This window comes from Terrapene carolina, unplaced genomic scaffold, assembly GCF_002925995.2.
Source record: "Terrapene carolina triunguis isolate 2854851 unplaced genomic scaffold, T_m_triunguis-2.0 Scaffold139, whole genome shotgun sequence".
Lineage (NCBI taxonomy): Eukaryota > Metazoa > Chordata > Testudines > Emydidae > Terrapene > Terrapene triunguis.
In genome coordinates, this window is record NW_020664490.1 from 3,711,376 (window position 1) to 3,736,648 (window position 25,273).

At 42.9% G+C, this 25,273-nt stretch overlaps 1 protein-coding gene across 1 annotated transcript in view; it reads left to right on the forward strand.

The window, feature by feature from the left end:
• Window positions 1–496: 496 nt before the first annotated feature.
• The window catches only part of LOC112116915 (wiskott-Aldrich syndrome protein family member 3), a 168,640-nt gene continuing 143,863 nt past the window's right edge, over window positions 497–25,273 (forward strand). The window contains exon 1 of the mRNA XM_026653503.1: window positions 497–568. The gene's annotated coding sequence lies outside the window, so the exon portion shown is untranslated. The remainder of the gene's footprint in view (window positions 569–25,273) is intronic.

Sequence of the window (25,273 nt, forward strand, 5' to 3'; positions counted from 1 at the left end):
ACCGGGGGTGCGGGGCTGGTAACTTTATGTGTGTGAGTGGGAGCAGCTCCGGCCACTGGGGGAGCAGGTAACTGTGTGTGTGGGGTGACTCTGGCCACTGGGAGGCTGCTGTGTGTGTGGTGGTGAGAAGTCCTGGTAACTGTGCGGGGAGGGGGGGCTGCTAACTGTGTGCGTGGGGAGAAGAACGGACCGTGCTGGGACCCCGTAGGGGCGCCCGCCTTTGTGCGCGGTGCGGGGAGCCGAGGGAAAGGAGTCCTCCTCCCCCCTCCCACGGGGTCTACTCCCCACGCAGGTCACTCAGGGCTCCCTGCTGGGGCCAGTTGAGTGACAGGCCGCCTCTCTCCCCCCGCCTCCGGCTTCCCCATTGGCCATCCGCGCACGCCAATCATTTTGTGTGCGCGCGAAGTCTGAGTCCCATTGGTGGACCTTGCCCCGCCCCCTCGGCTTGTGGGTGAGTGGGCGTGTCTTGGGGCGGGCCGCCAGAGGTGGGGGTCTCGGACACGGGGCAAGCCGAGAGAAGTCGTACGCACAGCGGCTGCCTACGGAGGCGGATGAGGGGCGGCGCGAGGTGAGTGCGGGTGGCGCGCGCCCCGGCCGGGGGTGGGGGCCCGGCGACCCAGAACGCGCATCTTTCGCGGCGGGTACTGGGGGTTGTCCGGACCCCCCTCTTCCCCCCCTCCCGTGAGCGACCAGCTGCCGCCGAGGTAGCATCGCAAGGGGCGGCGGTTTGGTCCCGCCCCGCCAGCCCGGGGAGCTAATCCCCCTCATCCCCCTGCCGGCCCCACACCCCTCCCTTCCTCCCGGAGCGGGTGGGGCTGTGAGGGGCGCCCCCGCCTCCCCGCTGAGGGGCGAGGGCTGTGGGGAGAGCGGAGCTGGATCCCGGGCTCCGGCTGGGGGAAAGGGGGACCCCGGCCAAACGCTTCGCTGCGCCCCGCGGTTCCAGAGTGGCCGTGAGCCCGCCCTGCTCAAGGAAGGGCGTGTGGGGGGGGGGATACTAGTGTAACCCCCCATCCCCCTCCCTCCCCATCCCGGCCACTCTCGCGCGCTGAGCGCCTCCCAGGCATCTGCCACACGCCGTGCCGGTGCCCCTCACTGCGGCCAGCGCTCGTGAATCTGCCCCCCCGGAGGTGCTGCCCATTGCCCGCTGGCTCCCCTCACACTCGTTATTTCTGAGTTCTGAAATAGGTTTTGTTTCTTAAAATGCGCATTTGAGATGTCCCTAAACTGCCCCTCCAGACTTCTCAAAAGCGACCTGTGGCTTTATCTGAGCAGTTGGTTTTTAGAAACCTGTTTCTTTTTTGTGTGGGAGGAAGTGTGGTTTAGTGGCTAGAGTACAAAAGGCTAGTTTGGCTTCTGATTTCTATCTCTACCACTAGCTTATTATATGTCTTTGGCTTATTTACTTGTGCTCCTTTGAAGTTAGTGGCAATACTTAACAGGAATCTAATTTGTCCCTTAAAGGCACACTGATGTCTCTAAATCTAGGCAATTTAAAAAAAGTTTAAATATTCCTTCTGTCAGCTTTTGTGGTTTTGCAGTTGCATTTCCCTTTTAAAAAATACTTTTCTCTTTGTGCCTTGCTGTGTGAAAGATCTATTCAAAAATCTAGGAGACAAATAGACAATGCAGGAGAGCTGTGAACTCAATATACCCAGTGTTGTCAAATGCACAAAATAAACTGAAAAAATAGAGGAATTCTTTACTCTCATTTTTCACATGTAGTAGTAGTAGGTGTTACTTGTAACAAAAGTAGTTTAAAAACTTTCACAGAAGTTGTGACTTTTTTTTTTAAAGTTGAATGTTTATTTCTAAAAATAGCAGTGTGGACTTTGTGGCTGGCTCCTACTGAGACTTGGGGCTGGTCTACACTTATGGGTGTGAAAGAGACACCCTGCCCTGAGTGCTGCAAGTTACATCGACTTAAGTGCTGTCCATACTGTTGCTATGTAGGTGGGAGGTGCTCTCCCATCAAGATGCTCTCCTGCTGACATAGCTTCCGCCTCTTCAGAGATGGAGTAATTATGCTGATGGGAGAGCGCTGTCCTGTCAGCATAGCTAGTCTTCACCAGATGTGCTGCAGCTGAGCAGTTGCATCGGTGCAGCTGGGCTGATGTAGCGTCGTAGCGTAGACTTGCCCTTAGACTAGCTACCTGAGCGCACACCTCTGGGGTCGGGTGGGCTTGAGAGCCCAAGCTACCACTGGACCAGAACATCCATGCTGCTATTTTTAGCATGGTATCTCAAGCCCCATTAGTGCAAGTTTGTCTACTGCACTGGGCAGCTTGATCCCACTGTAGTATAGACATATTCTCTGTGCCTCAGTTTCTCCATCTGTGAAATGTGGCTAATACTTAACTACAACAATGTTGGACATAGCTATAAGATTTCTGGGTAGAAGTGTTGTGTAAGTAGTATTTCAGTTCTGCACTGAAAAATTATAGTTGATTTAATAAAATAGCCTTTTGATTACATTTTTCTTGTTCGTATGTTGCGTAAGGTTGGCTTCCAAATATAATTGCATTGTGATTCCTCTGATTTTATTTTTTTAAAACAATTTTGTGATCCTACAAGCTCTGAAGCACATGCATAAGATACTATGGATAAGGGCTACTGTCAACAGCCCTGCTTCTCAGGCACAATAGGATTGTCTACCCCAAAGATAGACTTTTCTGTGCAGGACATGTGGCTTTCTTGTAGGGTGGTTCCAGAACTGCAGAATGAAATCATCCAGCATCTGAGATTCACCGCAAACTTTATTTACCACCTTCTGCTCCAAGTGCAAAGCACTCTTGCTCAACCTTGCCTTTATTAATATAAACACATGATACATGTAAGCATGGTGTTCATCTATTAAATAATACAGAATCCTCACACAATTTTCCATTACGGGGAGAAAGAAGGAAGAACTGCATGTGACAGATGCTAGTCATGTTGCTTAATACACTTCTGGATGACACTCATGCTATGTTTAGGAGGACAGTGTAAGTACCTCAGTAGAATAGACTCTTTTGAGGAGATTTTCGAAGGCGCTAATGGTAGTTAGGCACCTAATTGCCATTGACAGTCAGTGAGAGTTAGGTGCCTAATTGTTGCCTGTGTCTTTGAAAATCTTCCCTTTGAAGTTTAGGGCTTCTGCTCTGAGAGCCTGATCTTGCTCCAATTTAAGTTAATGGGTGTAGGATAGCGTGTGCCCTGATTCCCTGAGCTACTGGTAGGGATTTAAAAAAAAGTTGTGTAGTGCATGCAGTCAGATCTCTGTGTTGGTTCTAAATCCTCCCACAGTATGCTTTCTCAAATCTCCCTCTCCTGCTTGTGGGAAGGGGTGGGCAAGAAGTGTTTTTGCAGTTCTGCTGGCTAGTACTCTGCTCTTGCAGTAGTCTCTCTGCTTGGTGTCTACGTACCACTGTGCTGTATGCTGAAACAGGTTGCATAGTACTTCAGTTTTGTTTGTTTTTTAACAGGCTACATTAATCCATATTTCACAATATAGTGCCCGTCAAGTTTTTGAAAATGGTAGCACCACTGGTATGAACAGAGTGAACATAGTTCAATATCCTGTGCAGCCAATTCACAGCTATTGTAAGTGGTGAGTTACGCCACTTATGCCAGTAATATATTATATTTTGGGTATTCAGCATGCTTTGCTACAATGACGTTGATCTCTGTTGATCCTCTCAATGCCAGCAGGACATCCTTCATGAGAAGTAGGAAATCTGGGGCTCATTGTTTTAATTGATATTTCTGACATCTACTAGTAGTCTTAAGTTTAGGGATCTGGATACATTCTCTGTGTTTAGAGAGATCAGTACACCTCTACATACGGCTGTCCTCAGGAGCCAAAAAATCTTACTGTGTTATAGGTGAAACCGCATTATATCGAACTTGCTTTGATCTGCTGGAGTGCGCAGCCCCGCCTCCCCGGAGCGCTGCTTTACCGCGTTATAGCTGAATTCATGTTATATCGGGCCGCGTTATATCGGGGTAGAAGTGTATATGAATGTGCGTTTTCCAGATAATTGCTTTTGTTTATCTTTATATGTATTGTGCTGGTGCTTGGAGGGCCCCATTGTGTGAGGAACTGGACAAACAGAGCAAGAGACAGTCCCTGCCCCAGAAGAATTTACAATCTAAATAGGTTAGGGGGGAACAAAAAGTGGTAGAAGTGGAATATTGTTACCCCCATTTTACAGACAGGGAACTGAAGCATAGAAAGTGCACCCATAATCACACAGAGAGCCTGTGACAGTGCTAGGAATTGAACCCAGATATCATAGAATCATAGAAGATTAGGGTTGGAAGAGACCTCAGGAGGTCATCTAATCCAACCCCCTGCTCAAAGCGGGACCCTGAGTCTTAGCCTTATCCACACAAAGTGGCAATGGGAGTGCATTTGAGAAATCACACCATGTTGCACATTAACTGGTCTAGTAGACCCTGCTGGTGCACACTAAAAGTTCCCTACTGCCTTTTAACGTAGTATGTCAAAGCACGCTAGGAAACATTTAGGGTGCATCAGCAGGGTCTCGAACCAGTTAATGTACAACATGTTAGTGTGCTTTAGAAATCGCACCCTTGTAGTGTGTATTACCCCACTGTAGACAAACCCTTAGCTCAGTGTTGTAGCCATCCTTCCACTTATTATCCCTAGAAAACTGAGTGGATGCGTGGAAGCATTAATGAAAATATTGTCTGAAACTGCATCACATCCACTTGCTTAACTATTTTTTTTAATTTGTGCACAGATTATTTTTTTTCACATCTTCATTAGAAACTGCCAAATTTATAATTTGGAAACCAACCCATAGTGTGATTATTGTCACTGGTAGCACAGTAGCTTATTTTTAACAGAAAAATTGATATTTGATTTCTCAGAGCACAAGAAACTGTTTTTTTTTATTGCTAGTGTCAACTGTCAAGACAGTAAATTAAAGATCAAAATGAAAGTCTATGGAATGGCTCTTTTAAGTTGTTTGCTGTTATAACGGTTGTGATATGTGACATTCTTGCAGAGGAAACGGGATAATTCTGCAAATGAGATTTCTTCAGACTATTAATTAAAGTTATATTAAAGTGCTAACTATTTTAAATAGATAAATGTTAACTGAATGTGTTCTCCTTTGAAATCCTACCAAACAATAAATCCCAAAGCTTGTCAGTAAACCCTTAAACTGACACACCATACTTAATTTTACCCATTTCACAAATCAGACTGGCTTTAAAATAAACGTAATGTTACTTAAACTTAGTATTTTGTATGTAGTCATACCTGGTAAAGGTCTCGATCAGGGATCGGCAACTTTGGACACGTGGCCTGCAAGGGTAAGCACCCTGGCTGGCCGTGCTGTGCCGGTTTGTTTACCTGCCGCGTCCGCAGGTTCAGCCGATTGCAGCTCCCACTGGCCGTGGTTCGCCGCTCCAGGCTAATGGGGGTGGCGGGAAGTGGCAGCCAGCACATCCCTCGGCCCGTGCCACTTCCCGCAGCCCCCATTGGCCTGGAGTGGCAAACCGCAGCCAGTGGGAGCCACAATCGGCTGAACCTGCGGACGCTGCAGGTAAACAAACTGGCCCGGCCTGCCAGGGTGCTTACCCTGGCGGGCCGCGTGCCAGAGGTTGCCGATCCCTGGTCTAGATTCAGCTTTTTCAAAAATCTTTAATTTCTACTTCATGGAAGTTTTTAGCTTTCTCAATACTTTGGGGACTCGTCTCTACTGGTGTGTGTGTGTGTGTGTGTGTGTATAATATATATCAGCTCCCACTCATTGTAATAGATGTGTGTAGTATCAGAATAAGGGTCTTGGAATAATTTGAATGTTTATATAGGGTTAAGAATAGCTGTGTTAAGTCCAGCAGCAATTCTAGGCAACACATATTGAAAACACTTTTCTTTCTGCATATTTATGATGATCTTTATTGGACTTATTTGACTAGGCATAACTTGGAAAAGTAACAATCTTTGATGTTTTAAATTTATATATTAAGGTGGCAAGATATTAAGGATTGCTTACTAAGTAACTATTTTAGGTCAAATCATTTAAGTTTTAGCACAATGACACACGTGGAACTATTAAGCCTAAAACACAAGATATGTAATTTACATATTGCCAAAGTAATTGTTTTAAAAAATTTAGTGGCTTTTTTGTGAGTACTGATAGTCCTATGTAGGGGAACAACTTTCTTTACAAGCCTGTGGAGTTTTTTGTGTTTGCTAGGATCTTAATTCTACATTGAACTATCTGAAAGAACTTCAACAAAATGCTGATGCTTCAGAATGGGCTTTGTATGAAATTGGCTAAGCATTAGCTTCACATTTTGTCTTGGAGCTGGGCAGCATACAAATAGTTTCTTTATAGTTTGTAGATTAATACTGATTCTTCAGATATTTGGAGATTTTTTTAACTTGTTAAATATGATGTGGCATCTGAAACAAATGCTGGTAATTGGGAGAGAGAGCGTATGTACAGATGCAGAAAGTATCATTGACATCTGTTCTGAGTTCTTACTCTGCAGACATCACTGTTGATTTAAAAAAAAGTAATCCATGCTGTGCCAACTCTCATAACTTCTATTAATACATCATGAACAGAGTTTTAGTATGACTTATGTGCATTTCTCCACAGTGCAAGTACGTAACAAAATTCCTAAAGGTTGCCCAAAGAATGACATTTGCACTTAATATAGTCGTTTTCCTCTATGTATCCATATAAAATGAACTTCCATCTAACTGGATAGTAGCTGAAAGTTTTCCTTCATGACATTACCTTCTTCAGATCCTCACTGTAGGTGTATTGTGTCTTAACGTGAACTGTAGAATCATTTAGAGTAGAAAAACTGTTGGTGGACATTCATTCATAATATCCCTTGGGTTGAGTCTACATTGTGTTTTTTTGTAACCTCCCACAATTGTATTAGGTCACTGTCATCTAGACCTGTTCATAACAGTAAAAATGCCAGTAACTGGTCTACACCATTGCAACCCTGATGGAGCTATAGCAACCATGGGAGATTAGGAAAAAAATCAGTGTAGATAAGGTTTCTGATCCAGTGTTCTGGAATGGGGAGGGTATGAAAAACCTGACCCCTAACTGTCCCTCAGTTACTGTCTGTTTGCCAACTTTGGAGGTTATGGTCTACAGTTCTTTTCTATATTAACCTTAATAACTGTTAGTGTTCTCCCCCCCGCCCCCATTGCTCTTGGATATAACTCCTGTAATGGTGAGTTCTGAGAACAGAATTTGAGAGGTTCCTCCTCCTTAATATCTTGCCCCACTAAAGTGCCTATTGCCAAACAGGTGTTTTACCCATTGCAAAACACATCTTAAATTTCTTGCAGAAGGGGATTATTTAAAAGGGAATGTACCCTTTGTGGCATTTACACCAAAGTGTCAGTGACAAATGAGCCACAGGCTAATGGCGTTATTTATGAAGGAGTCCATGTCAGGGACTCGGAGACCAGATCAGAGTTCTCTTTTCAAGGTGTCCTCAATCTAGAGTGGTCATTCTTTAATCCTTTGGAAACAGAGACAAGATTTCACCTCTTTTGAGTAGAGCAGGAGAATTTTCTGTAGGATCTGAATACTGCTTGGATCTACCTGAGGTGGTTGTGCCTTAGAAGAATGGGCATTTGGATGGATGGGACATCTTTCTTGTCCCCCCCCCCATCACTTCCTTCTCATCAGGTTATAAGAAAGTGCAGACTGGCTTTTATAGCTTGTCTACATCAGTCCAGGTTCCTTGTCCTAATTCAAGAGACCTTCTCTCAGTTTCTTAGAACACACATTTTCTTAGATTATTGCTCTTGGGGGAATTCTGCACTGCTGTGCGCATAATTAATGAGCCCCGCATATTTTTAGTTTTTGCGCAGAAAAAAGCTTCTGCCAAAATGTTGCTGCAGTTCCGCCTTTTGCCCACCATAGGGCGCTGTGGTGCAAAGACATCAGCAGAAAATAACTTCTGCAGTTCCGCATTTTGCCCACAAGAGGGTGCTGTGGTGCTAGAACAAAGCAGCAGCTCCCTCCCCCAGCGAGGGAAGAGAAAGAGCCTGCCTTCTTTGCAGCGGGCCAGGTCAGGAGACGGGGCTATGGGGAGACCCAGGGCCATCCCTAGCTATTCTGGGGCCCTATGCAGCCCCCCCTTGGGGCTGTGTGTGGGGCCCCAGGCCTCTGCCGGGGGGGTGGGGCTGGCTTGGAGGACAGGGGGAACCACCCCGCAGCACTCACCAGTGGCGCGGCTGGGGCCGGGTCGCTGCACTTCCCGCCGACGGTGAGTGCAGGCCCAACCCTGCTGCAGTCCTCAGGGGAGTGGGGGTGGGGCTGAGGCAGAGCAGGGGTGGGAAGAGGCGGGGTGAAGCAGGGGCCATGGGGAAGGGGCAGAGCAGGGGCTGGAGCAGCACACAGCTGTGCAGGACACCAGAAAATGTACCCCACGCAGCTGTGTACTTTGCGTATGGGTAAGGACGGCCCTGGGGAGACTGATAGGGTAGGGTGCTGGAGGGTCAGACAGGCTCATAAGGGCTAGTGGGGGAGGACAGACTGGGGCAGGGCTGAATGGGAGTGGAGACACAGGGCCACAGGGGGAGGTAGTGCAGGACCACATGGTGATGGGGGTGTGTGTGTGTGTGTGTGTGCAGAGCTACATAGGGACGGGGTGACTGGGTGGGGGCACAGACACATGGGGACAGGGGCAGGGGGTACAGGGACACATAGGGATAGGGGAGTGGCTGGGTGGGGGTCACAGACACATGGGGATGGAGGAGGGGGTGGTGGAGGGACACGTGGATGGGGGTGAATGAACACATGGGGACCGGCAGATGTGCCTGACTGAATGGGAGAGGCTAGGGGTCTGCCAGGGTCTGTATGGGTGTAGCTCCCTAACAATCGCTTCTTCCCCCCTCGCCCCCCAAAAAAATGTTCCATACTTTTCTCACCCATACCCAACAGCCTTCCAAGTTCACACCCAGGCTCCTTCCCAGCAATTTACTTCCCTCTCCCTCAGCTCCTCCGTTACCCCTGATTCCTTTGTACTGCTTCTGAAGGATGCGGGAAATATGGTTCTGTATTGTAGTTTAAATGAATTATTACTCAGAGCTCTGTATTATTACGCCTAGTAAGGAATCTAAAAAGTGTCAAATGTCAAAAAAACATTTCCTGAATCTTTTTTGTTGTCTGTATTGTTTCAAAATACCTGTCAGCAAGTATGTCTGTAATAAATGACCAAAAATAATTGAAACTGGTGTGTTATTTTGACAAATAAAATATGGAGAATTTTGCAGAATTTTAAAAGTGTGCAGAATTTTTAATTTTTTGGCGCAGAATTCCCCCAGGAGTAGATTATGTTAGCAAATGAGTGGTGGCTATCTTTTTGTGACTTGGTGATATGCTCTAGTTGGCTTGGATGCATCAACTAGCAGGCAAAAATTCAAAAACAGTCTGGGTTATACTACTACAGTAACTACATTAGTAATGAAAAAGCAACCAGTGTAGTAAGTCCAACTTTTTGTGATCTGTGTTACAGATCAAGCTGTGTATCTGACTTGAGGGCTGTTTCTTTTGTTTTGTTTTGTTCCACCTTACTGGTTACTTTTTATAATGTTGCAAAACTTATTTCTCCTTTAGGTATTATAGGTTCCTGCTCTTTCCTGGAATGCGTAAATGACACACAACCCCATGTATCAAATCTGGATCTGTCAAAGTAATTTTTCCTCTCTGTCCACATCCAGATAGACACTTTGACATTATTTGGCAGTGACTGAAATATATAGAGAAAGTGCATACAACACGTGCCTTATGTTTTGCTTATTTTTAATTTTTTTTTGTATAAAGAATGAGTGTAAGTATTTCAAAAATGTTTATTTTCAGCTTATTGCCTTTAAAGAGAGATTATCAACTGAAAATGTAATTAATATTATGGAGGCGCACTCTCAGCTCTATAGTTAAGGTTCAGTTGAGTTTTGCACTCAAAGTAGGGGTTCAGTCACTTTGTGTGAAAAATAGTTTGCTCCCCAAAATTGCAGCAACCTACTCTTTGAATATAGAATGAGTTTTCTCAGAATGTAGAAGTAAACCTGTATAAATTGCAGTTATTTTTTCAAAAATAAATCCTTTAAGAAATATAGCATCCTGAATCAGACTTTTTTTTGGTTGTTTTCCCCCGAGTGATCCCAGCTTAGATGGTGTTTACACACAAATTGGCAGAACTAAATCTGCAATTGTGATTTATGTATATCAATGTTTGTGATCTCACAGCTTATGAAACTGATTTTTAAAGATTGCATATTAGATAGCTACATATTTTTCCCCCCCCTTCATGGTATCATTATAGGGCAGAGTTGAGAATAGTTAGGTCAACCAAACAATCATTTCTAATATGTTTTGTGTGTGGACATATGCTTTTTTTAAAAAAAGAGTAAAAACAATATTTTCAGCTGAGTCGTCTGTCAGTTCTTGTTTTACAATTGCATTTTCTTGTTTTTTAAAATGTTTTCTCTCCTCTGCTTGCTTACTGAAAGGATCCACATAAATGGGGAACTCCATGGGAGTGTGCATGGAAAACAGTGGAAGTGATATCAAATGCACAATGTAAAGAAACTGAAAAATAGTTTTTCTCTAATCTTATTCATCTTGTATTCTTCTGTTACTTGTGGCTTCAGTGGGTAAAATATTTCAGACAATTGTAACTTATAATTTAATGGACTGCTAAACTTAAAGTTGTGTAAAATAAAATGTTTCTATATTCTTTACAATATCTAGTTTTTTACTTTTCTACCTTGTAACTGTCTTCTTCGATCTGTTCTTCCTTGTATCTAGAAGTTATGAGTCATTGTTTGACAGCATTGTCATGTGTCTCTTGCCTGGCTCAGCTATGAGCACATGCAATACTCAAATTGCTCTTGGGCCATATACATTTCAAAATCATTTCATGTGGTTGTGCCACATTTTCATTTTCAGCTATTTAAACAAAGTGCCCCACCCCTAAAAATTTCTGTTGACAAAGAAAGCAAGAAGAGGAGACTTGATGGATTGGATTTTTATTAATGGGATATAGGGCTTTACTTCACTGCATTGTTAGCCTGAGTTTGTATACTCGACTAGCTCGAGTGGAGTATTTCTAGTTTGAGTAAGCGCAGCCACATTGCAAAGGGTAACTCGAGCCATCCTGGAGTTACTGAATGCACACTGTCCCAGTACTCACTTGAGTGGAGGTGCTTCCTTCCTGGGACCATATCCCTTGGTTTTGAAACATTGCACTGTTCCAAGCTGCTCCTTCCAGACTTCAGTGATGTATTTAGGGGAAACTTTTTTTTGTCCATTCTGGGCACATGGGTGGACGTGCTATTTGCCTGGCAACTTATTAAAGTCCACATCTTCTGCTTGTGTTTGTGGTCTGCATTCTGGTTGGAAGCCACTGGAGATAAGTAATGCAGGCTTTTAGAGCTGTGCCATGTCCCTATTCCAGTGGTCCCCAAACTTTTCAGGGTCACACCCCTCCCCCTGGAGCCGGGGCTGGGAGTAGGATTGTGGCTCCAGAAGGGGCTGGGGGACGTGGAGAGGGGTAAGGGGGCTGAGGCTGGGGCCGCAGCCCCCTGGAGGTGGGGCCAGTGGCAGGGCCCCAGCTGGGAACGGGGTGGCACTCCTTTCCCGCCCTTTATGGGGGCTGGCTCAGGCCCTGCTGTGCCCCCCGAACGTTCCATTTTGTGGACCTCTGCCCTATTCAGACTGGTAGTTTTGGACTAAGAACAGCAGTGGACCCAGAATTTCCATGTGAGGAAAGGCACCTTCTTGGAACTGTGCAATGAGCTTTTCCCAGCCATTTGGTGCCAGGACACGCATGTCAGTTCAGAAGCTTTTCCCATCTGGAAGTTGACTACCTCAGACAGTTACAAGTCAATGACTAATCACTTTGGTATTGGCAAGTAGACAGTCCGTGCTGTGGTGATAGAGAGGTCTGCAAGACAGAAATAACTGGTTCACCAATGGTTAGTTAAGATTACTAATATCCTTGACATATAGTAGCAGGCTTTGAATGCATGGACTTTCTGACCTGTGCTGGAGCCATTGATGGCACACATGCCCATTATTTGCCCTCCATCCCCTCTTACTCTCCTCTCTTTCCCCTTCTCCCCAAGGGTGCCTATGATTGTCAACTGCAAAGGGTACTACTCCATTGTTTTGTAGGTTTTGATGGACTACAGAGGGCTATTCAGTATAATTTTGTGGGGTTCATGGCAAAGTGCATGATACCAGGGTATTCTGAAGATCAGGCCTTTTTGAATTGGGACAAACGGGAATTTACAATTAAAATGGATGTCAGTGGGGTGTCTGTGCCCACTGTTTTTTGAGAGACCCAGTCTACTCTCTACTGCCTTGGCTCATTAAGCTGTACCTTGACATAAGAGCACCTGGCAGAAGAAGGTTCAGTCACACCCTGTGCAGTATGATTGTAGCCGACTGAATGCCAGATGGTGCTGCCTACAGAACTGGTTGACTGCAGTGGCGTCTATAATGCCATTCATGTCAATGGGAGTATGTTGTGTTCTGGGCGGGCTTACTTTGGAAGGGGATACTTTGGCCCAGTCTGGGGAGATAATTATGCTTCTTTACAGACTTCCTGCAAGCAGCCAGAATGTGCTGTAACTGGTGTTAGATGTAGGCTTGGAGGGAGAAATGGAGGAATGGGAAAATTAGATTGATATAGAGCAGTAATCTGCTCAGTGTACCTATATAGGAAAACAACCTGTGCATGTATTGTGAAGATGATTGTGCAATAAAGTATCTGTTGGGAAGTTCCTCTCCCTCTTTGTTGCTGTCCAAGTAGTCTTTCAAAGGGATTGAACAAAGAGAATGTAATCAAAGTGAATAATATTAGCAGTCCAGCTGTCTTAACAAGGTGCTATGCACATAATCGTGGTAGCTGCAAGGCGTACAGTACAGTATCACATGCATGGGAAGTGCATATGGTTAGGGTACCTATCATCACTCCACTGTGCCTGCAAGAGGTGGAGTGCGTTGGGTAAAGCTGCTCATGGTCATTTCCATCTAGGGACTGGTTAACCACCTCACCCAGAAGTAACTGGCTGCAGGTCATGATAGCCTGGAGGGGAGTTCATAATAGCAGGTGGTATGTTGTTCTGGTACTTGCTGATCATGATGACCAGCATGCACCTCACGCTGCTGTGGACAGTCCTGCTCTCTCATGGCACAGTTATGGGCAATGTACTTGGCCACCCTCCCACCCTCTGCAGCATCCTCTCAGCTTCAGCCAGGGATTGCCATTCCTGCTCCAGCATGTCTTTCAGAAGCTTGAACCTTCTGCCAAAGTGCCTGGATTTTTATTAATGGGATATAGGGCTTTACTACACTGCTCCTTCCAGACTTCAGCGGTGTATTTAGGGCAAACTTTTTTTGTCCATTCTGAGCACATGGGAGGATGTGGTATTCGCCTGGCAACTTATTAAAGTCCTTTTCCTTCTGCTTCTGATGTTCTGGACTGTGGACTGATGGTCCAGTGGCCTTCTGGGGGCTGGGTTGCACTTGGGCAATATGTGCCTATAAAGCACAGCGATAGTACATAACTTTTCTGCGTAAGGTTAAAAAAAAAAAAGGAAAAATTTCTTCTCTTTAACTTTTTTCCTCATCAGAGCAATGCAAAAGTTGCAACTTCTGTCTCAAGGGCATGTAATTCCTTCCATAACTGAAATTCTCCACTTTGTAGCTGGTGGATTCCAAGGTTCCTGTCCATCCTAACAAAGGCAAGTGTTTTACATTTATTAACCCACCCCCCCCATCCCCTACCAAAAAAGGGCTTAAAGAGCATGAGTGAGTAGTGAGGGAGGCCTGGAATACCAGAACAATATTAGTGATGCTCCTAACATTATTTCATGCTGTGATGGCATTGGAAGATGTTTATTTGCTTGAGTTTCTTCAGTGGAAATAAGGGGAGGAGAGAAGTTTCCCTCCTGAGGCCTGGAATAACCATCCACCTGTGTCCTGGACCTGCTCTGTCATTTCTTGACTGAGGAGCAAATTAATGACTGGCAGGGAATGGTGAGCTACAAGGGAGGATGTGGAAAATTTACTGTGCCTAGAAACTTCAAAGACCATTTGGAAACCCTCTTCATAGATTGATAGATTCTAAGCCCAGAAGGGACCATTGTTATCATCCAGTCTGACCTCTATAGCACAGGACATAGGACTTCCCCCAAATAATTCCTAGAGTACATCTTTTAGAAAAAATATGCAATCTTGATTTAAAATTGTTAATGACGGAGAATCTGCCACAGTAAATTATTCCAATGGCTAATTATTCATTGTTAAATTCAGTCTGGAAATAAGGTGTAAATGTATCTAGCTTAAATTGTCAGCCTTTGGTTCATGTTATACCTTTTCTCTGTTAGATTGAAGAGCCCATTATCAAATATTTATTCCCCATGTAGATATTTATAGACTGTAATCAAGTCACCCCTTAAACTTCTCTTTGTTAAGCTAAACAAATTGTGCTCCTTGAGTCTCATTATCATGTTTTCTGACCCTTTAATCATTCCTGTGGCTCCTCTCTGAACCCTCTTCAACTTACCAACATCTGTCTTGAATTGTGGGCTCCAGAACTGGATGTGGTATTCCAGCACCAGTGCCAAATACAGAGGTAAAATAACCTCTCTACTCCTACTCGAGGTTCCCCTGTTGATGCATCCAAGGATTGCAGTAGCCCTTTTGGTCACAGTAGGAGCTCATGTTCAGCTGTTTATCCACCACAACCACCAAATCTTTTTCAGTGTCAGTGTTTGCCAGGATAGAGTCCCCCCTCATGTACATATGGCCTATGTTCTTTGTTCCCAGATGCATACATTTACACTTGGCTGCATTGAAACGCATATTTTTTGCTTGCACCCAGTTTACCAGTCTAGATCACTCTGAATCAGTTCTCTTCATCCAGCTCTTTTAAAACTCTCTTGGATGCAAGTTATCTGATCTGCTGATTTTAAAAATTTCTAACTTTAGTAGCTTCTGTTTAACTTCTACTCCTGAGGGAATTCTGTGCCAAAAAATAACACCCCCCCCCCACCAAATCTGCACATATTTTAAAATTCTACATATTTTACTTGTCGATAAATGTGGAGGCTCCAGCATGGCAGTGGGGAGCACAGGCCACTGGCTACATGGAGGTGGAGAGATCACCCTGCAGCCTTCCTCTCCCCCCAGAACACGGTCTGATGCAGCACAAGGTCTGGGTTTGCTCAGAAACACCTGGGGCCCTGCCCCTCCACAACAAGCGCACCAAGATAGTAAGTAAGAGCGACCGTCTTACCCGTATGCCCAGCTCTGGCTCCCAATCCATGTGTGGGGAAAGCAGGCTCACCCTGGCAGGATCCAAGTGTGGAGGAGCTTAGCGTGGGTGTGTGGGGGGGGGTATCCAGGTGTGGGGTGAGAGGGTTCTGTGTGGGGAAATCTGGGTGCAGATGGCTCTGTGGGGTGTCTGGGTGCAGGGTGGGTGAGGCTCTGTGGGGAGCATCTGGGTATGGCGGGGGGTGGTCTGGATGCATAGTGGTTGGGTACATGAGGGAGCAGCTCTCCATACACTGACCCCTCCCCTGGGGCAGAGGAAAAATGGGGGCAGGAAGCTGGGAGAGATTGGAGCTTCCTGCCACCGGGAGGTTTCTGGGGGTGGGAATGGGTCTGATTTGGCCCCAGCCACTCCTTGCAGTCCTGTCCTGTCCTCCCCAAGCCGGGACTAGCAGCTGAGCCTAGCACAGGGTAGAAACCATTGGCAGGGACATCCCCAGCCTCCTTGCATTGATTTACCTCTCCACCGGCTGCTCCGGGCTCCTGAAATGACACATCTGTGCTGCTGGGGAGGGGCGCTTGAACGCTCTTGCGGCTTCCCTTTGCTTCCCTGTTGTTTTTCTGTGGGGAAGCAAAGAAATCTGCAGGGGACATGAATTCTGCACACACACAGTGGCGTAGAATTCCCCCAGGAGTGATCTTCCAGAGATACTAGTGGAATGGAAAGAGTGTGATCACCATATGATGAGACTATATCATCTGTTTTTGTTTCCCCAAATACGGAACAGAAATATTTATTGAACACTTCTGCCTTTTCTGCATCATTATTGATAATTCTGCCTTTTCCTGCTAGTAGTAGACCAATACCGTTGTCAGGATTCTTTTTGTTCCTAATATATGGGGAAAAAACCTCCCTTATTGTCTTTAACTCTGCTGGCTGTAGAGTTCTCATTGTGTCCCGTGGTTCCTCTTTTTATTTTCTACAATTCCTAACTTCTGATTTATGTTCATTACTTGCAACTTCCTTTTTCTTCCATGTATTTTTTATATACACCTCTACCCTGATATAACGCTGTCCTCGGGAGCCAAAAAATCTTACCGCGTTATAGGTGAAACTGCGTTATATTGAACTTGCTTTGATCCGCCGGAGCGCGCAGCGCCCCCCATCCCCGGAGCGCTGCTTTACCGCGTTATATCCAAATTCGTGTTATATCGGGGTAGAGGTGTATATATAAAAAATAAAAAAAACCCCACACATGTATGTATATATAATTTGGTTTTTAGAGCAGCCTTCATGTGCCCTCTAAACCAAGTTGGTTTTTAATCAGCACAGCCTTCTTCCTTGATTGTGGCTTTTTGGGCATCTGGTAAGGTGTTTGTAAATGATTGCCAATTATCATTCAAATTTTTCTGATTAAATTCTTTTTCGCAGCTGATTTAGCTTGTAATTGTTTTCAGCTTAGTGAAATTGACCCTATTAAAGCTCCAAGTATATATATTACTGGACTTTATTCTTCTTCCACATTATAAATGTGATCAAGTCATGGTCACTTGTACTTAAACTAGCATTAACTTTTAGATCTGTAATCAGTTCTTCCTTTGTCTGTTAGGACAAGGTCTAATATAGAATTCCTCTGTGTTGGCTGCCAGATTTATTGAGTTAGGTAATTGTCATCTATAATGTTTGGAAATTCCAAGGATGTTTTAACACTGGCAGCATGAGATGTCCAGCATATGTCAGTCAAATTGAAGTCCCCCATGATCATGCATTCCCCCTCCCCCCTCTTACACATTGTAGATAGGTGTGTGAGGAAGACGTCATCCTGTTCTGCTCCATCATTCCACTTATGTGGAGTAAAGCTTGGGCCAGCATAAACAGGCTGCTAAACTAAATGCAGGAGCATCCATCCAGTAGAGGTATGCCAACTATCACATTTAGCAACCTAATTGACAGTTTTGTCAGAGAATCCAGTATTGCTCTTGCTTGTTTAGTTGCATCTGAAATACTATTATAAAATCTTTGGGGCAGGAACTTCAGTTTTATTTTATTTCATTTTTTTAAATTATCTAAAATATCTTGCATGTTGTAATAATACCCATGAAAAAGAGGATTTTTTTTTTAATAAAATTACTTCATTTCCATCCTAAAGACTTCACTGAGTGTACTTGGGGTCTGTATCTCCTGCACAAGTCTGCCTTCAAGGAGCCCTGTGGTCCTTTCTCAGCAGTCTGACCTTTCTGCTCAATAAGCTGCCCTGCTGCCATAGCAGGATCTGCAATCTTCAGGAGGTTTTGTGACAGGGATGGTAATGGGCATGTTTTGCTGTTTTGGATTTATAATTCTATCCTCTTGTATGGTATAGAGAAATCTTAACTAAAATTCCATATTTGGGTTAATATAAATGTTTCATGGTATTACTACTTATGCAAAAAAGCTTCAAATTAACCAGGTATTTTGTCTTTTATTACTAAGTATACCTAGTTCTTATATAGTGCTTTTCAGCAGTAGTTCTCAAAGCACTTTAGTTTTTGAGCAGTGAATTTGTTGCAAGAAATATTTGTGGATGAAGTGGAGTGTTTTGAAATGTTGACTTCTTTACTTTGTGGTGATTTTACTTAAAAAATGCACAGAAATTAAAAGTTTGATGGGCTTATTTCAATTTTTATTGGGATTACTACCCCACCTTGCTGAAAAGAGGTGGTGGTGATGGTGAATTAAAAACGTCTTACGGTGGTAGTTGTTGTTTTTGTTTATATTGCTTTTGGAAGCTGAAAAGCCCTGATACAATCCCTTCTCCCCCTGTGTCCTACAACTTAAAATGAAGCTGTTAATTTCTCTTTGTGTGTGTGGTATCTGTCTCTTCTCTTCACGTGGGTTTTGTGGGTTGTTTTTTTTTTTGTTCCTCACACCTCAGTCTTTCTCTTTCTTTCCCTAGTTTTTCCGAACTCTTTTACTTCACTTTTCAACCTACTTCTTTCTCCCCTATGCCCCCCGTGCTGTGCAAAAAGCCATCATGACACCCTTCTGTTTTATGTGGTTTCCTCTAGACTATTTGACACACTGTGGGGATTTTTGGTCTTCTGGAAATGCTTGCTGGAGAGCAATGCAAGGTATGTTCTTACCCCCCCCCCCAATTGATCCCAAAAGATGCTCAATGCAAATCTTAAAAATGAGGGAAAGGGGTGTAAAACATGGGATACTATGCCAAATGCAACTGCCCTCCTCCTCATTACTCTCTGAGTTTAGTAAGCTGCCTGCTGTCATATTTCACAAAACCATAGAATGTTATTTTTGGCAAGAACCTCAGAAGGAGCATTCTTCCTTCTTAACAGTTGTTGTTTTGAAAACAAGCATATGTCTGGCATCACCATGTATTTGTAAAAGGGGAAAAAAGTGATCTATTTTCAAAACATCTAGCATAATTGTGTTTTCTGCAGAATCAAGTGTTAAATGTTTTGGAAGCTTAATCTTAATGATGTCGTCATGCTGGTTGTCAAGGTTGAAATGACGAGCATGGTTACCTGTTACCCTTGTAAATGCTCATCTGTATCTGTCAAGAGTTGTCTTACATGGAGTTATTGTGTATGCCTGTCCAGAGGACAATCAGCCTGTAGTAATTTTCAAAGCTAAATTTAAATGTTGAGGCTCTAACTTAAGTCAAGCTTTACTTGTCTATGTGATTATTGGAATTGTGATGTTGCATTGAAAACTTTTTTTTTTTTTAAGTACACTATAAATTTAGGGCTTGTCTACACTGTCCCACAGTTCAGACTATGGTGGTGTGAATAGTAGTATGCACCAAAGTGCTGCATTAACTCCCCCCGCATGGATGCTGAGGGCATAAACTAAAAGATTCCTACTTTGTTACATAGTCCTGTTTGAAGAGGTTCACCCAGTGGAGTTACAGCTCGGCACTTTGGTACGCACCACTATTCTTGCACCCTATAGTCTGAACTGTGGGGTAGTGTGAACATAACCTTGGGGTCTGATTCTCTTCCCCCTCGCCCCCCCGAGATTTTGAGTATCCACAAATCCTGTTACTTTAATTGGAGCTGTGGTTGCTGAACACCTCTGAAATTTAGACCCATACTGAATTTTATTGATAATATTTAGAAATAATACAATAATGGAACCAATATTGAGATAGTGAGTGCATGCCTGAAGGATAATGACACTATTAGCAATGAACAGCTTGGGTTTCTAATGTCAATCAGTTATTATTTTTCTTGTCTAATTACTAAATCAATAGATGAATAGAGCATATTAGTAAAGCACTGAGTAATGACTCAAAAATCCAAGAAAATGAATTAAATTTGCATTGAATATGGATATTGTCACATGGATTGAAAATTACCTGGAGATACAATTCAACTGTAAATTGAAAGCTACTGTAAACTGAAATGTATCAAGTCTGAGGAATTTATTTAAGATGCCTATCATGCTGGTATTTAAATGCTGCTCCAGTGATTTAGAAGCCTTATTATCAAATGGGAGGAATTTGGAATGGTCTCGTGGCGAAAAAAAATTGACATAGTTGGCATTACTGAAACCTGATGGGAGAATGCCTGTGCTTTTAACATCCCGACCTACTTAGCAAGGATAGAGTTGGTAAAAGGACAGTGGATGGTGGTCTGTTTGAAAGCTACCATAATCTGTTAGAGTTATCAATAACTTGGAAGCACAGGATCTTATGGCTCAGTATTCTAACTGATAAAGCCAAGGTGGGGTACTAGCGGGGATCTCTTGTAGGCCACTAAAATCAGAATGGACAACAGGGCAAATGGCTCCTTAAGTATCAGTCTGTAACACACAGAAAGAAAAATTGTGTTTATCATGTGGGACTTCAACTTGGGTGACGTCCTAATAAAGATGAGCTGAGCACTAATCTAAAATTAGTGGTTGCCTAGGAGCTAGCGATCATGCTGTGATTATATTTTTCTTTCAAACAGAATACAGTCCCAAACAGTAATTTTTATTTTTATATATATACTGGGTGCTGTAAAAAGCCAATGTAAATCAAGTCTTCAAATCTAGGTTGGATTAATTTCTTAAACTACAGTTACTGTGATCAATGCATGTAGTTCTAAGCCTGTGTTTTGCAGGAGGTCAGACTAGATGGTCATAATGGTCCCTTCAGGTTTTAAAAAAGTTAAATCTATGAATCTTCTGTACACCACTTCTCCACGCTGTGCTATGGAGGGGAATTTGTGATCAACAGACAATGAAAACTATCATTGAAAGCTTAACATACAAGAGCTGCATGGCAACATTAAATGGAAAGGTCACGTCTACTAGAAAGTAGTGAAGTTCTGCTGAAGCATGGATTTTTGAGTCTAGCAGGGCTTCCTTCACATGCTAACATTTTTACAAAATCAAATTTGCTGTGACTGACGTACACGTAAAGACTCAACGTAGTCTATATGAGTGGTGTACAGAGTAGCTTTAGTTTTTCAAATGAGAAAATTGCTATGGCATTTCTTACAGGGTTTTAGGAACCATCAATTACTATCTCAAAATATGATTTGAAACTTGTTTTCCAGATGCCAGACTATTCTGAATCAAAGGTTAAATGCGGACATTCATCACTTATGTTGCAGTACTTCAGCTGCAACAGCACATCCTTATAAAAATTTCTCCATAAATCACTGCTGTAGAAATCCAAATAATCTGGACATTGTAAAGTTGTCAGGATACACAAATATTTTTCAAATTTACATGGATTATATTCTAATACAGTTCTAGCCTAAAAAGTCCTTTAAAACTGATATTTTGGGCTTCCATATTTTTTCTCATTTTTTTCTGTTTTTGTTTCAAATGTGCTCACTTGACAATTTTTTTTTTTTTTTTTTTTTTTACTGCAAGTCCTGCAGTCTCCTCCTGGACTCTGGGGATATTTCTGCACTGGAATAAAAGACCTGCAACATGGCTGCAGCTGGGATGGGTCAACTGACTTGGGCTTAATTGCTGTGTAGACGTTTAGGCTTGGGCTGAAGCCCAGGCTCTGGGACTCTACTCCCTTGCTAGGTCCCAGATCTCAGGCTCCAGCCTGTGCCCAGATGTCTACACAATGGTTTTACAGCCCCACAGCCCGAACCCTGTGTGCGGGAGTCAGCTGACCTGGGCCAGCTGCAGGTGTTTAATTATCATGTAGACATACCCTGAGAGTCAAGCTAGATAGGTTTCTTCCTGTGCTTCATCACTGGTAACAGAGTCTCTATTCCAAATCCCTAAATACTTGTGTAACCCAGTTGCCCAGAGGGAACAGCGAGCTTTTACAGGTGAGAGCTTTTATTTAATGAAAGCAAACCTCCACACCCAAAAACCCCCAACAAAAACCCCACTATTCCCTCTTGTTGCAAAGAAAACGTTCCTGAGTGTAACCGATGAATTGCTGTCTTTGTCAGTCTGTAGGTAGCTTCAGAGCCTGAGCAGTTACTTGGAGCTTTCCCATACAACAGCAGAGTAAAAATTAACCAGTGTATGTCAGTGTTCACTCATGCTGTTCAAAAGCATGTGAGTAGTACTGAACCTGAAAAAGATGGTCTACTTTACTTTGTGGCTGGTTGGGTAAACTACAAACAGCAGAGGCAGACACTGGGAAAAGGACTTGAAAATGGAGGTTGAGTGGAAGGGTAGCTAACAGATAAATTTGCAGCAGTCAGAAAGCTGAGGGAGGGGCAGAATAATGGAGCTATATCTCTGTCACCGCAGCCAGGAGGTTGGGAGAGGGGCATAATAGCACATGTACAGTTGCAGAACCAGGAGATTCTGGTTGAGTTGTGGTGGGAACCAAGATCTGGAAAAATGAATTGTAACATACTTGTTAAGGAAGTTGGGTTTTTTCTTCTCTCATGAAACAATAGACTTGATCAGCAGACTAAATTTTTTTAAAAAAAATTGATCTCCTACGTAGTCATTGCGTGGAAAATTAACTTGTAAAATGCTACATTTAGAAGTACTTAGTTGCTATAGGATGGGTATTTTGAGCACTTAAAAATACCGGTAATGTAATGAAACATGTTGAAGTAGCAAAAACAAAATGATGAAAAATTTATAGTGGAGTTGCTCCTGCCAAAATGGGACATGCTAGGCTGGAGGTAACACCATGATGAAGCCTTGTTTGATATTTGTGCTTTGCGCTTTATATTTTGTCTGAATTTCAAATGTCCCCAATCAGCCATGGGCATATGTTGAATGTAAATTTCAGATGTCAGATGGTCCCAGCCGGGGGGTGGGGTGGGGTGGGGGATAGGATCACAGTGCCAATTAGTGTTTTAATTTAAAATGTTTCCCACTTAAAATCAGGACAGCTCAATCTTTCTATGGGACACAGAACACTGGCTAATAAAACAGGCTTCTGGTGAGACCAGGGTAAGTAACAATATTATTTAGTAGCATTTTTCTCCTGAGTTAGTAAATACTGCATGGAAACTGATATGTGACTGAGTGAGTGCTTCTCAGGATGATCAGTGTCCTAGAAATAGGGAATAAGCACCCCAAACGAACTTTTCAGCAATGCTGAATATATACAGTATTTAAATAATGGCTGTAAATAAAATATATTAATACAAAATATAGTTTATTCACTTTCAAAATAAATCACAAAACCAAAACTAAAGAATAAAAACCTGGCAGTACTGCAACATCGGGGTTAAGGAATCAATCAGAAGTGAGGAAATTCCGAATTAAGGTTGAAAGTCTGACCTTAAATTTTCCTTTTTCTGCTTATGCTGCAAGCTATAGTGATTATATCATATATTAGCATTTATCAAACAGGGTGAAAAACTTGCAGATGACACAGTTTTTAGGGTAATCAAATTTAGAGAGGATTGTGAGGAATTTAAGAAACTAATAAAACTGAGTGATTGGGCGGCAGACTACAGTGAATTAATTTTATCTATGAAGTACAAGATAATTCAATGAATAATCTGAGCTACTTATACACACTGGGTTCCAAATTAACTTTGACACCAAAGTCTTTTCCATGAATAGGTACCGTGGATAGCAGAAAAACCTTTGCTCAATTCACATTATTTATACAGGAATATTTTGTATCACCAATGAAAGAAAATATTGAAAATTATATTAGTGTGACATCTGCAAGCCTGAAGAGTATACCTATTTGCCATGGTGAAAAATACCTGTGGTGCAAGGTGCTTTCTGTCCTCCAAGAAGGTCTGTGTAACTTATTGAAATAAAACAGTTTTGTGTACTGTATTAAATTGCAACATTTTTCTAATACTGTTCTTATACCATCCCTATTTAAGCTTAGTGCTTCAACTACATCTTTACACATTAGATATTCATGGTCCTTACAACCCTTGCACATGTTAAAAAAGTAAAACTGTTCAGATAACTACTTTTGGAGAGAGGAAATGACCTCACCTGTGTTAACACCATACACTGTTATAACAAAGTTTGAAAGTAAAATTTAGTTTTCTCTAATTGCCCTGCTTATTTACTTTTGCATTTGATTCCGCTGGATAATGAAACAGGATTTACAGTTTTCTATTAGAAGTCAGTTAGTTCTGAAAATGCGTATAGCTCTTTTACAGTACACAAACAGTCCTTGCCCTGAAGAGCTTATGGTCTAATATATAGACCCATGGAAGGTGGGACATACTAGGGAATCAAAGGTCAGGATATGACATAGTTTGTCTTTCTGTTTAAATGATAATTCAGTTCTTGTGGGCCTCATGGGCTAAGTGGATTTTTAAGAGAGAGTGAGATATTGATGAATTGACTAACTGGGATAGTGAAGGTGTTCAGTGCAAAGGACCCAATGGGGAAAATTACATGCAAATGGGAGTGGGAGGAGAAAACTAACAGGTGTTGAGACTGAAGTTATTGTTAGAGCAGCAGAGGCTGGAGAGTGACACATGATTATCAGATAAACAGAATGTAACTGGTTACGACCTCTCCTTTTGGTTCTCATTAACTAGTACAATGCCATTTAGTTTTCCAACTCTGAAACGGAATATTTATTTACATTTTTTTCATGAAAATATTTCTCTTTGTAACAGCCCATATTTTTGGCCGTACACCACTTGAACCTTTTTACTGAAAGGAAAAATGGACTTCCCTTGCTCAGCTACTACTGACTTTCTGTGCCTTGCTTGATCTCCCTAAACTGCTGAACTCTTTTATATTGAATTAGGATTATGATGTCCTGGATCCATGGAAAACTGCTTTAGTTTAACTGGTTTATGTTTGTTAAGGAAAAATCTGGATCTGTCAGCTGACCCTGTAAAAACGATAATATGAAGAAAAATCCTGAAGAACGGGGTGAATTTGAGCTTCATAGCTAATTGCTATGAAATGTGGTCTCTTGATTGACTAAACTTCAGGATATACTTCAGAAGTGCATACTTAAGAAGGATATACTTAAGGTGCATATATTTATCAAGAACCTTAGATTTTCACCTTTTTCCTAATTTAACACCTTGACAAGCAGTGCCCTTAGAATGGATTGTTAGTATAGAATGGCTATCGTGTTCTAAATGGAGGCTCAGGGCAGGTTACACTACAGCTGTAGCACTTTGAAGACACTCTAAGCCTGTGGTTCTCAAACTGTTGTACTGGTGACCCCTTTCACATAGCAAGCCTCTGAGTACGACCCCCCTTATACATTAAAAACACTTGTTTATATATTTAACACCATTATAAATGCTGGAGGCAAAGCGGGGTTTGGGGTGGAGGCTGACAGCTTGCGACCCCCCCATGTAATAACCTCACGACCCCCTGAGGGGTCCTCCCTACCCCCAGTTTGAGAACCCCTGCTCTAAGCCGACAGGGGAGAGCTGTCCTGTCGGCTTAGTTACTCCACCTCCGTGAGAGGTGGTAGCTATGTTGACGGGAGAAGCTCTCCTGCCAACATAGTGCTGTCTACACAGGAGTGTAAGGTCAGTATAACTGTGTTGCTTAGGGGGTTGATTTTTTTCCACACCCCATAGCGATTTAGCTATACTGAAGTAAGGGCATAGTGTAGACCTGGCCT